This window comes from Ornithorhynchus anatinus, chromosome X2 (assembly GCF_004115215.2).
Source record: "Ornithorhynchus anatinus isolate Pmale09 chromosome X2, mOrnAna1.pri.v4, whole genome shotgun sequence".
NCBI classification, from domain to species: domain Eukaryota; kingdom Metazoa; phylum Chordata; class Mammalia; order Monotremata; family Ornithorhynchidae; genus Ornithorhynchus; species Ornithorhynchus anatinus.
The window spans coordinates 3,647,964-3,660,257 of record NC_041750.1 but is presented as its reverse complement, the minus strand read 5'-3'; the positions used below and the strand labels follow the sequence as shown (position 1 = coordinate 3,660,257).

At 57.3% G+C, this 12,294-nt stretch overlaps 1 long non-coding RNA gene across 1 annotated transcript; it reads left to right on the top strand.

Moving 5' to 3' along the window:
• The first annotated feature begins 1,614 nt into the window (after nucleotides 1–1,614).
• On the top strand, nucleotides 1,615–8,767 carry LOC114807348. Its single transcript, XR_003755415.2, has 3 exons — nucleotides 1,615–1,811; nucleotides 5,970–6,021; nucleotides 8,672–8,767. It is a non-coding gene; the product is annotated as an uncharacterized LOC114807348 (long non-coding RNA).
• Nucleotides 8,768–12,294: the final 3,527 nt, after the last annotated feature.

Here is a 12,294-nt window from a genome sequence, read left to right as displayed (position 1 = left end):
GTCACTGAGACACAGAGAAGTGAAGTGACTGGCCCAAAGTCACACGGCCGGTAAGTGGCGGAGGCGGAATTAGAACCCACGACCCCTGACTCTCAGATAGTGTGGGTCCGATCTGATTGCATTGTTCAGTCCTCTCAACTGTTAGCTCTCTGTGGGCAGGGAATGGGTTATATTGTACTCTCCTAAGCCTTTAGTACAGCGCTCTGCAAACGATAAGCGTTCGATAGATACGATTTACTGGCTGATCTCAACGCTCAGCACCTACTATGTGCTTCACAAATACCACAGTCATCATTAGGTGCCAGAAATAAAAAAATACCAGTCACGGAGGTGCATGGTGCCGGAACAGCGGCGGTTGGGGGGGAGACGCCAGTTGAGAACTGGGATAAACTGGGGCGGCTGATCAAATAGACCACCCTGACCACCTGACACTGGCCCGTTGGCTTTCAAGGCCTCCCAGTAGCTCGCCACCCATCCCCCTGCTCCGCTCCGCAGTGGAGAACAAACTCCTCTAATTGAACATATGTAGAGTTATTTTTAATTCATTAGACCCACACCACGGAGGGTGTCGATGGTAAACAAAAGACATTTGTCAAAATTAGTTGTTCCAGCAAAAAAAAAAAAAACCCCGTCCCCCCACCCCACCCCTCCTCCAATCCCACTCGGATAATAACCGTGGTATTTGTTAAACGCCTCTTATGTGCCACTGGGGTGGAAGCGAGGAAAGCGGGTTGGACACCGTCCCTGTCCCACATGGGGCTCACAGATTATCGTGGGTTGGTTCAGCGCTTACGATGTGCTAAACACTGGGCCGAGCTCCGGGGTAGATACCAGTAACCATAGTAACCAGGTTGGACACAGTGGGCCTCAGGGAGGAGAACTGGGATTTCATCCCCATTTTACAGATAGGGAAGCGGAGACCCTCCATGAACTAAATTAACGCGTTTCTCCCCCTCTAGACTGGAAGGGTGTCAGCTCCCCGTGGCCAGAGGTCACCCTTCCGAAAAGCAGCTTGGCCTAGAGCATGAGCCTGGGGGTCAGAAGGACCTGGGTTCTAATCCCAACTCCTCCACTTGTCTGCTGTGTGGCCTTGGGTAAATCGCTCAACTTTTCTGTGCCTCAGTTACCTCAGCTGTAAACTGGGGGTTAAGATTGTGGTTCCCCATGTGGGACGGGGATTGTGTCCAACCCGATTTGCTTGTATCTATCCCAGCTCTTAGTTTAAGTGCCTGGCACATAGAAAGGATTTAACAAATGCCACAATAAACATCCCCGAGCGCCTGGTATCGTGCATCGCACCTGGTGGGCTCTTAAAAAACGCCTCCCTGATTCCATGTCTGGTTTGGATTTTGCACCTGAAACGACTGGACCCCGGATTGCCTCGGCTCGTTCCCCGGGGACAGGGAGTTGTGGGGGGGAGTTACAACGTGGTTTATGGTGGGTAGTTGGGGATTGGAGCTGTTAATCTTTTCCGTGCCTCAGTTTCCCCATCTGGAAAGTGCCCCCACCACCACCCTGAGGAAATTCCGTAGGGAATGGGATGGGAGGGAGCAGATGTTTGTGCCTCCTTTTCCAAACGGGGAGAGAAGGAGGCAGAAAGGCATGGAAAACTCATTCATCAAGATGGCAGCCGGGAGGCCCCGAGTCCCAGAGACACCTGGGGCCCATTTGGGACAATTAATGGGCCCAGTCCTCCCTCCCACCCTCTTCCTCGTGACAGCCATGTGACCTGCCCATTCCAACCGCCCTCCACAACTGCTCACCGAAGGAGACAGACTCTTGTGTACACGGTTGTACGGTCTCATGGAGACGTAAGTAGGGGAAATTAAAGGCAGCATGATGTAGTGGCTGGAGCATGGGCCTGGAAGTCAGAAGGTCATGGGTTCTAATCCCCGCTCTGCCTCTTGCCTGCTGTGTGACCTTGGGCAAGTCACTGTGCTTCTCTGGCCCTCCGTTACCTCATCTGTAAAATGGGGATTGAGAGTGAGCCCCACCCGATAATAATAATAATAATGTTGGTATTTGTTAAGCTCTTATTATGTGCAGAGCACTGAGCCCCACCCGATAATAATAATAATAAAGTTGGTATTTGTTAAGCTCTTATTATGTGCAGAGCACTGAGCCCCACCCGATAATAATAATAATAATGTTGGTATTTATTAAGCTCTTATTATGTGCAGAGCACTGTTCTAAGCGCTGGAGTAGATACAGGTTGCCCCACGTGAGGCTCACGGTTCATCCCCATTTTACAGATGAGATAACTGAGGCACAGAGAAGTTAAGGGACTTGCCCACAGTCACAGAGCTGACAGGTGCTGGAGCTGGGATTCGAACTCATGACCGCTGACTCCCAAGCCCGGGCATTTTCCGCTGAGCCTCGCTGCTTCTCATGGGACGGGGACCCAATTTGCTTATATCCAGCGCTTACTACAGTGCCTGGTGCCTAGTAAGCACTTAAATACCATTATTATTATTATTAGTTCCGGGAAGAGGAGTGGGAAAAACGTCCGAGGAAATGGAGGGCCGGGACAGGAGAGGAGCAATCAGGGAAGGCCGGTGGGAGGAGGCGGCTTTTTAGAAGCTGGGGGGGGGGGGAATACAGTTTGGAGAAGTTTGAGGGAGTTTCAGGGATGGGGGGAGAAAGGCGTGAGACGGACAGACGGCGGGGAGAAGAGGTGGACAACCAGAAACCAGAAGCGGCAGGGGAGAGCGCTCACTGTGTGCAAGGCACTGTACTAAGCGCTGGCAGACAATACCCAGGTGGGAACTTAGACCCGATCCCCGCCCCAGGGCGGACTCACAATCTCAGGGTGTAAGTGGGGAGAAGGACCTGGAGACAGACACACCAGGAGAGATGAAACACTAAAACACCGCACTGACCAGCGCACAGAAGAAAAACGAAATCAGTAGGGAGCTGTGACTAGGAGGGGCAGAATTTTAGCTCCTTTGAATTGAGCCCCCCAGAGCAGCCCCCTCTCCGCTCCGAGGGGGTGGAGGGCAGGGACCCTAGGCAACCCCCGGGGCCCCATCTCAGACCCTCAGGGACTCTTCTCAGCCCCCCAGGACAGACTGCACCTCCTCCTTCCCCCTGGGACCCGCCTCGATTCCCCGGGCCCGTCTGCAGACCTCTGGACCCTCCTCAAATCCACTGGAATGGTCTGCAGCACCCCCAGGACCCTCCCCAATCCCCCCGGACCTTCCTCAAATCTACCGGTACCGTCTGCAGCTCCCTGGGACCCTCCCCAATCCCCCTGGGCCCTCCTCCATCCCAGGACCGTCTGCAGCCCCTCTGAGATCCTCCTCAAATCCACCGGCCCCATCTGCGGCCCCCCAGGACCCTCCCCGACCCCCTGGAACCTCCTCAAGCCCCAGAACCGACTACAGCCCCCCTGGACCCTCCTCCATCCCCAGGATCGACCGCAGCCCATCCCCACCCCCGGGACCCTCCCACGCTTTCTCCCGACCCCCACAGCCCTCCATCGTGACCCGACGGGAATTTCTCCGGACCCCCCGGGTCCCCCTCCCTCTTCCCACTCCTCCCCGCCCGCCCCTTCCCCCGCCTCAATCACCACCATTGTCTCCCGCTCCGCGCTCCCGCCCTGCACCCCACGTTCTGCACCCCCTCACTCTCCACCCCTCTGCTCTGCACCCCCCCGTTTTGCGCCCCCCTCCTTCCGTCCCGTCTGTCTGCCCCCCTCTCAGCACTCCCTTTCTCTGCACCCCTGCTCTCCCCCTTCCTCTCCCCACCCCCTTGCTCTGCACCCGTTTTCTGCCCTCCACTCTGCACCCGTTTTCTGCCCCCTTTCTCCACCCCCTCACTCTGAACCCATGCTTTCTTCCCCCCGCTTTCTCCACCCCTCACTCTGCAGCCATGCTTTCTGCTCCCTTTTTCTCCACCCTCTCATTCTGCACCCCGGCTTTCTGCCCCGTCTTTCTCCACCTCCTCACACTGCACCCCTGCTTTCCACCCTTCCACTCCGCACCCCCTTGCTCTCCACCCCCGCTTTTTCCCCCCTTCTCTGCACCCGTTTTCCACCCTTCCACTCCACACTCCCTCACTCTGCACCCCATCTTTCTCTCCCCTCTTTGCATCCCTGCTTTCCAGCTCTGCTTTCTGTCCCCTTTCTCTGCACCCCTACTTTCTCCCCTTCTCGGAACCCCTGATTTCCATCCCTCCACTCCACACTCCTTCACTCTGCACCCCTCCTTTCTACCCTTCCACTCTGCACCCCTTGCCCTGCACCCCTGCTTTCTACCCCTCCACTCTGCACCCCTGCTTTCCCCCTCCATTCTACACTCACTCTATCCCCTTGCTCTGCACCCATTTTCTATCCCCTCACTCTGCATCTATTTTCTGCTCCCACTCTCTGCACCCCTGCTTTCCAACCTTCCACTCTACACCCCCTTGCTCTGCACCCCTGCTTTCTATCCCCCTCTCCGCACCCCTACTTTCCAACTCTCCATTCTAAAACCCCTCTCTGCCCCCCAACACTCTGAGCTTTCTATCCTCCCACTCTCCCATTTTCCCTGCTCTCCCTGCTCCCCCTTCTTTCCGAGTGATGTCGGCGTGACCGCAACTCATTTCCTAGCGTTTTTCAATGGGGGCGTTCCCGGGGCTGGTGGGGTGATGGAGAGAGGTATTTGTATTTATTGAACACTTGTTTTGTGCAGAGCACTGGACTAAGTCGTGGAGAGTGTATAATATAAGAGTTGGTAGACGTGTTCCCTCCCCACATCTAGCTTAATCTCCAAGAGATTCCTGAACTTTGTCCTGGGCAAGTGGGCTCCAGGTGTGACCCCAAAGGTCACACCTTGGAGGGAATGTGTTATGTTGTTCTAGTGTCCTCTCCCAACTGCTTAGTCCAGTGCTCTGCACACAGTAAGTACTAATAAATATGATTGACTGACCGACTGACCTGGCCCACTCCTCTGCTGTGAAGTCGGGCCCTGAAGGTGGGGCGATACCCACTTTTCTGTGGTATTTGTTAAGCGCTTGCTCTGTACCAGGCTCTGTGCTAAGCACTGGGGTAGGTGCAAGTTATTCAGGTTGGACACAGTCCCTGTCCCAGATAGAGCTCACAGTCTTAGTCCCCATTTTACAGATGAGGTAACTAAGGCCCAGAAAAGTGAAGTGACTTGTCCAAGGTCACACAGCCTTCTGACTCCTGGGCCCGGGCTCTAGCTATTAGGTCAAGCTGTTTCCCAAAGTTCAAGGTTCTTTCCAGGCTAAAGTCATCTGTTAGAGGACAAGGGATCAATCATCAACCAATCAATTAATGGTATTTATTGACTGTTTACTATGTGCAGAGCAAGGTACTAAGCGCTTGGGAGAGTGCAACAGAATTAACAGATATTTTCCCCGCCCACAGCGAGTTTAGAGGGATCACTGGGAAGGTGAACGACCTCATCCAGGGTCACACCTCCGATGGCAAGCCGTTCCGAGGAGCTTGAAGATGAGAGGCTTCTGGGGATTGGTGACCTCCTACGTGACAACTGGCTCTCTGGACGAGAGTCAGGGATGGAGAGGGGAGAGTCAGGGGGGTGGGATGGTCCTTGCTGGGTCACTGGGGAAGAGTCAGGGTTGGAGAGGGGAGAGTCAGGGATGTGGGATGGTCCATCTCTAACCATGAGGGCGGGTGTCAGGAAGACGATCATCAGCGGCTTTCTCCAAAAGTCCCGGTGCTAATGTCAGAGACCAAACCCCGGGCTGGGGGGCGAGGGACTTGAGTGCGGAATTCTCATCCTCAGGAAAGTGGAATTCCCCTCAAGTCCTAAAAAGGGCTAAATTTAAGTGTCCACATCTCCCCACTCCTCCCTCCTTCCCAGTGTCACCTCCCAGACTTTCCTCCTCGTGTGCCCCCCACCCCTTCCAGCCTTCCATGAACGCCCACCGCCCACCCATCCCCAGGTCTGGGCAGTTAGAGGAGGAGGGAAGAAGGAAGCTCACCTCAAATGTCCTTGTCTCCCCAGCTCCCCCGCCCCAGCCCCCACCGGACGGACGCACAGACAGACCGAGAGCCGTGTAAGTTCGTTTTCTTTGTTGCGTTTGATTCTCTTTTTTACATCCGTTCTTAGCTTTGTGCGTCATACAAAGGTGGACAGCGGGGGCCATGGCTTCAGATCAGAGTCTGGGAGAGCGGAGGTGGGGGGGGGATAGGGGAGGAGGCTGGGGGGCGGGACTGGGCCCCCTCGCCCCCCACGAACACCCTAGACACATTCTAATGACACGGTGCCAACACGGGACACGTTACAAATGTCTTTATTGGATGTCCTCCGAGATTAATGACAGCAGGATGGTCACCGGACCCTGGCCCCAGGAGACCCCAAATTTCCTGTCCCCTTAGAGGAGGCTTCCGGTGGCGAGAGGTGGAGGAAGCCTAGCCTAGCGAAGAGCGGCAGGAGGAGCGGGTCAGCTTTCTCCTTGGACTCCTGGCCTGTGTCTCAAAGCTGGGAAGGGCTCTGGTTGAGGGGGCGGTGTCCCCTCGGAATCAGAGAAATGGGTTCTCTTTTGGGGGGAAGGGGAGTCCCTGGGGTCTGCGTGAGAGATGGGGGGGGGGGTCGGTCGGGTCAGTCTGAGGGGTCTCCTCCTGGGTCCCGCGCTGGGACCCCGAACAGAGATGGGGGAAGTGGGTCACCGGGATGACGAGGGCAGGCCTCTCCAGAGACGCCCACCGCTGTGGCCCCAGAAGGATCCCCCCAGGAAATGGGGAGGTGGCCTGGGGTCCTCCAGTGACACCTCCCCCCCCCCCAGTGGCTCCCAGTCTTCCCCAGTGCCCAGGAACTCCTACAGCAGAGGCTGTAGGGAATGAGAAATACTGATGGCACTGATGCCCGTGCTCACACCACACACACACACACACACCACCAACACCACACACTCCCTCCAGGCTCCTCTCCCTTCAGACGCTCCAAAGCCACCTGTCCCCCACCGCCCCCCTCCAAACAGAGGCCTCCACCCCTCAGGAGAAGACAGTCCAACGTTAGCGGCTTCCATGTCCACCGGAAGGCCCCTCCCTGCCCCCATATATACCGCTCTTGCACACACGCCCTCACTCACACCAGTTATGCTCCCCAAGCACGCACAGGGAAACAGATTTCGGGAGTCCTGCACGTAGGTGGGTGACATGGGGTTTCGAGCTCATTTGTGGTCCTTGTTTCTCACTCTCGTTCCTGGGGATCACAGTGCGGGGGGATCTCACCCAAGCCCTCAGATCGTGCTGGCCTTCAGTGTCTGGGCGTTGGTGCGGGGGGTGCCCTTTGGGGTTGCGAGGGGGTGCTGTCAGATGCCGAGGAGTAGTGATTTCCCCTGGTCTCTGGCTTTAGTCCATGTGGTCCTCTTAGCTGAATTTTTTTTTGCGGTATTTAAGTGCTTACTATCTGCCAGGCACTGTACTAAGGTGCTGGAATTTTCCAACCCTTCTGCACAATGGAAACTCAACTCAAGATAGGCCTTCCGGCTTTACCCTCGTACTCGGCTGGGGGGTGGGGGCGGGGGGCAGTCTCTGCTTGCTCCCGCCCCTCCCTACACATTATGGTTCTGGTGCACGTGTGTGGTCACACGTGTGCTTGGTACATGGATACCCCTGACTCTCCTTGAGCCGCTGAGCAGATGGAACCTCTCCCCGGGGTCCCGGCCTGTCTTACACGTGTCACCTACCCCCCCTCCCTGCCACCTGCCTGTTGTCCTACACGTGTATGCATTCCGCACATGTGGGCTGACATCGAGGACCTACTTAGGCACGTTGGGAGGGACGTGCGTGGCTTGCTGGGGGTGAGACCGTGGGGGTGGCTGACCCTTGACGGGTGAACGGGTGGGAAGATGTTCTTCGGCGCCAAAAGGGCTGGTGGAAAAAAGGCGGGACTGGCAAGTGGAGACTGGGATTTTAGCCCCAGCTCTGCCACGGGGCTGCGGGCATGGCTTTGGTCAAGTTACTTAGCCTCCCTGGGCCTCAGTTTCCTCCTTTGGAAAATGAGGATAAGATAAGAAGGCCATCTGGTTGGAAAAGCCTAAACCCAAAGGAGTGGACGCTGGGGGATTGTCATGTCATGGCTTTGGGGAGAGAGGAGGTGTCATTGCGGACACACAACTTCGGGGGGACCCCCCCATGGTGCCAGGGAAGCTCCTTTTGAGTCTCAGCAATTATAGGACCCCCTCAGCCTTGGCGAGACTCCCATCAGCTCCTGCTTCCAGTGCCCTGGTACCACAGGACTTGGCTACTCCCCCCACAGGAATTCCTCGGGGGGAAACCGACACGGGCCCCCCAGATCCTCTCCCCTCCCTCCGGGGTTTGGGGAGGCAGACAGTGACCATCCTGCGGGGCGACAGAGACAACCGGTGGACGGAGACGGGGGAGCGGGGAGGGGAAGAAGGGAATTACCCTGTTTCAGACACAGCCAAGATGGACGGGGACATGACACATAGATACAGGCAACACACACACACACAAAAACACGGCCCGGTGGGGTCAGGGGTCGGGGGGACGCGGGGGGCACGAGGGGGGACTGGCCCCTGACAAAGGAGGAGGATGAGAGGGATGGTAGCCCCCAGCAGTTGGGAGAAAAGGGGTTTCCCAGCGGGGGCGGGGTGGGCGGGGGGCGAGTACACAACACACGACTCCCTTTTGGCTATCCTAACAGAGTCTTTTCTCTGGCTCTTCTTGGAAATATTGCAGTCTAACTGATATGGCTTTAACTATTGAAGACGGACAGAGAAGACACCGTGAGAAACTGCTTGCTCGGTCGGAATAAAAGCAAAAAATCCTCTAAAATGGAAAAACCCCTGGAATGCAAAAGAGGTCGGAGGGGGTCTTGGTGGGTAGGAGGGGCGGGGAAGGGAAGGAGAATTGCACGGGGGGGTGGGGGGGTGGGAGGAGGGGCAGAAAGGGGATCACAAGAAGGGGGTCAATAAATCAATCAGTATTTAACTGAGCGATTACTGTGCGCAGAGCGCCAGTACCGAGCGCTTGGGAGAGTCCAATCTAACATAATTGGTAGGCTGGATTCCTACCACAACGAGGTTCCAGTCTTTCTCTGCCTGGGTTCCCCAGGTTCTGGCTTCATAGGGCAGGGGGTGGTCCCGCCTGGGGGACTGCGGGAAAACCTTCTCGATTCCCGCTTTGGACCCCCGAGGAGGAAAATTTGAGTGCTGGGAGGGGGATAATGACCAGAGGCCTTGATCCTGGGTTACTCCCGAGTTTCTGCCCTAGCACAGAGAACCCCTAAGGGTGAAGGAGCCCTCTCCAGGAAAATCCCACCACGCCCTAGCCCCCCCACCCCAAGCCCTCTCCCCAAATACAGTTTTGTCCCAGTCTCTCACACGCACACCTGCGTTCTGCCACCGTCCTCCAAGCCCCCCTGACTGCTCCCACCCCCCACCCACCATCTCAGTCGTTGATATTTACTGAGTACTTACTGTTTGCAGAACACTGGATTAAGCGCTTAAATGGCAGCCCTCTGGGTGAGGAGGCGATGCCAACCTGCTTGGGGAGAGGGGGGGCCGCAGGTGGATGGGCTATTCTCCGGCATGGGAGGCATCCCGGGCCTTTGCTCTTTCCGCTAGGTCTAGGCCGCTTCCTTTGCCTTGGCTAAACAAACGGAGCAAATGGGATGTCCTTTTTTATCCAGGGGGCTTTGCAAATCATACTCCTGGCCTCATGCCAGTGAAATAACAGAGTGGAAGAGCTGAAATGCAGAGGACTAAGGACCGGGGGGGATTGGAGGACTGGTCGGGGCTGGGGAAGGGCGAGGGAAGCTCTACCCGGCCGGATAGAGAGGGGACGGTCAAGGCCAGTCGGTCATTCCAACGCTTAGAGCAGTGCTTGACCCATGGTAAGCGCTTGACAATGATAATAATCATAATTGTGGTATGCGTTAAGCGCTTACTGTGGTGCCAGGCACTGTACTAAATGTTGGGGTAGACACAAGCAAATCGAGGTGGACACAGTCCCTGTCCCACAAGGGGCTTGCAGTCTTAATCCCCATTTTACGGATGAGGGAAGTGAGGGTCGGGGAAGTGAAGTGAATTGCCCAAGGTCACACAGCAACGCTTAACAAATAACCCCAGTTATTATACTGTCCCATACACACGTTCTTGCACACACGCTCACCGTCACGCTCATCATGTACATTATTCACCCTAATCCCCGCTCTGCTCCTCAAAACCCTTCCAGATCCCAACCCTGTCAATCCACCCCTCGCCTCCTATACCGTCTCTTCTAAAGGGGTCCTTATAGGGGAAGAAAGTCGGGGACATGGTCCCCCAAGTTCTTTAGCCAAGACACCGTCCCCCGGCGCTTTGTACAGTGCCTGGCACATGGTAAGCACACTTAAATACCATTATTATTATTATCGTCCCTCTCCTTGAGGGACTGCATGGGAGTCACGCTCCAAACAACCATCCAGATCCTCTGGATTGTAAGCTCCTTCCGCGCAGGGATCGTATCTACCAACTCTTTTGGACTGTTCTCTCCCAAGCGCTCAATACAGTGCTCTACACATAGTAGACTGTCTGCTCCTTGAGGGCAAGGATCATGTCTACTGACCCTAGCATACTCTCCCAAGTGCTCGGTCAAGTGCTCTACCCGCAAGTGGTGCTCAATCAATAGCCCCCCCGCCCTCTGGACCGTAAGGTCCTTTTGGGCAGGGAACACATCTGTTCATTGTATTCTCCTAAACGTTTAGTACAGTGCTCTGCACACAGTAAGCGCTTAATAAATACACCTGACCCACTGACTGGATCCAGGACAGGCTAGTGCTGTCTCTCTCCCCCAAGGGGCTGGGGCTCGGACCCTTGGTATTCTGTTCAAGCGCTCGGTTTGTGCCAAGCACTGTACCGAGCGCTACTTCTCCACAGTGGCTCTGCCGTGGCCCGACGCTTTCGCCGGAAAGGGCTGGAGCTTGTGGGATTTCCAGGCCTCCTGGGCACACACCGAGCCCCCTCCCCTAAAACCCCATCCCATCAGGGAGGCTCTTCTGCCCCTCACATCACTTGGAAGCACCTGGAAAGGTTGAGGCAGGCCCGGGTAAGGGGGTGGTGGGGGGGAGGTGTCTCTCTGGGGAGCAGGAGGAAGGGGGTGGGGGTGGGAAGGGAGGGGGCACAAGCCCGCTTGGTCTGATTCGCGATACGGGCTGCGGTGGTCCCCGATGGCTCAAGCAGTTGTGGGGGGTGGGGGATGGTGGAAATCTAGGGTAGGGGGCACCCGAGGCGCCAGGCCCGATGGTGGGGGAGGGTGGGGGGTGGGGAGGGGGAGAGGAAGCACCCCAGACCCCAGGGGAGACCTCTCGCTGTCCGGCGGGGGGAGGGGGGCATCCTGCCCTCCCTCACCCCCACCCAATGGCTTTACAATCGAGAGGCACCAAAAAAGAAATGCATGAAAACACCGAGGGGGGAACCTGGTAGGGAGAGAGGCCGGAGCCCCTCCATCTCTTGCTTTACCCTGACCCCTCCTTTGGTGGCCGGGGTCGGCAGAGGTCACGGGGGGAGGAGGAGGAGGAGGGGGTAGCCACAGGACCTGGAGGAAGGGGGGGCAGAATTTGGGGGAGCCCCTGCTGAGATGGGGAGGGAGGGGTGTCTACCTCTCCTGCTCCAGCTCCCCCGGGCAGGGCTGCCCCAAGCGTCAGGATGGTCTGGGGTGGGTCTGGGGCGGGGGTCTCTCGTCCCCCAGCTGCCCCCTGGAAGGCCCGATCCCTAGAGCCTCCTGTGAGTTTGGTCCTTGACCTGACCCCGTCGCCGGGGCAATGACCCCAGTCCCCGGCCCTTTGGTCCAGTTTGCCCTCATTCTGCCGCCCCCCCTCCCCTCACCCCTCTGGGGCTGGGCTGAGGGCGGGCGAGAGGTTTTTTTGGGGGGGTGGTCTTCGAGTCCCCCCAGCCCTGGGCCTGGGCTGCAGGGTCAGCAAGTGGTTTCTATTTGGTCTGGATTGTCTATCCACCCCAGGTGGACAGGGGACCCTGGCATCCTGGCAGTTCCCCCCTCCACTCCAGCCCTTGGGTTGGGGAGGGGGGGTTCAGGGGACCCTGGCATCCTGGCAGTTCCCTCCTCCACTGCAGCCCTTGGGTTGGGGAGGGGGGCTCAGGGGACCCAGGCATCCTGGCAGTTCCCCTGTCCGCCCCAGCCTCTGGGTTGCGGGGGGCTCAGGGGACCCTGCAGTCCTGGCAGTTCTCCCATCCGCCCCAGCCCTCGGGGTTTTTTTGGGGGGGGGGGGAGGACCCCGGCGTCCTGGCAGTTCCCCGGCCCTCACCGGCGCTTGGCAGGGGACGGGGTGGGCAGGCAGGAGGAGGGGAAGACCCATCCAGATG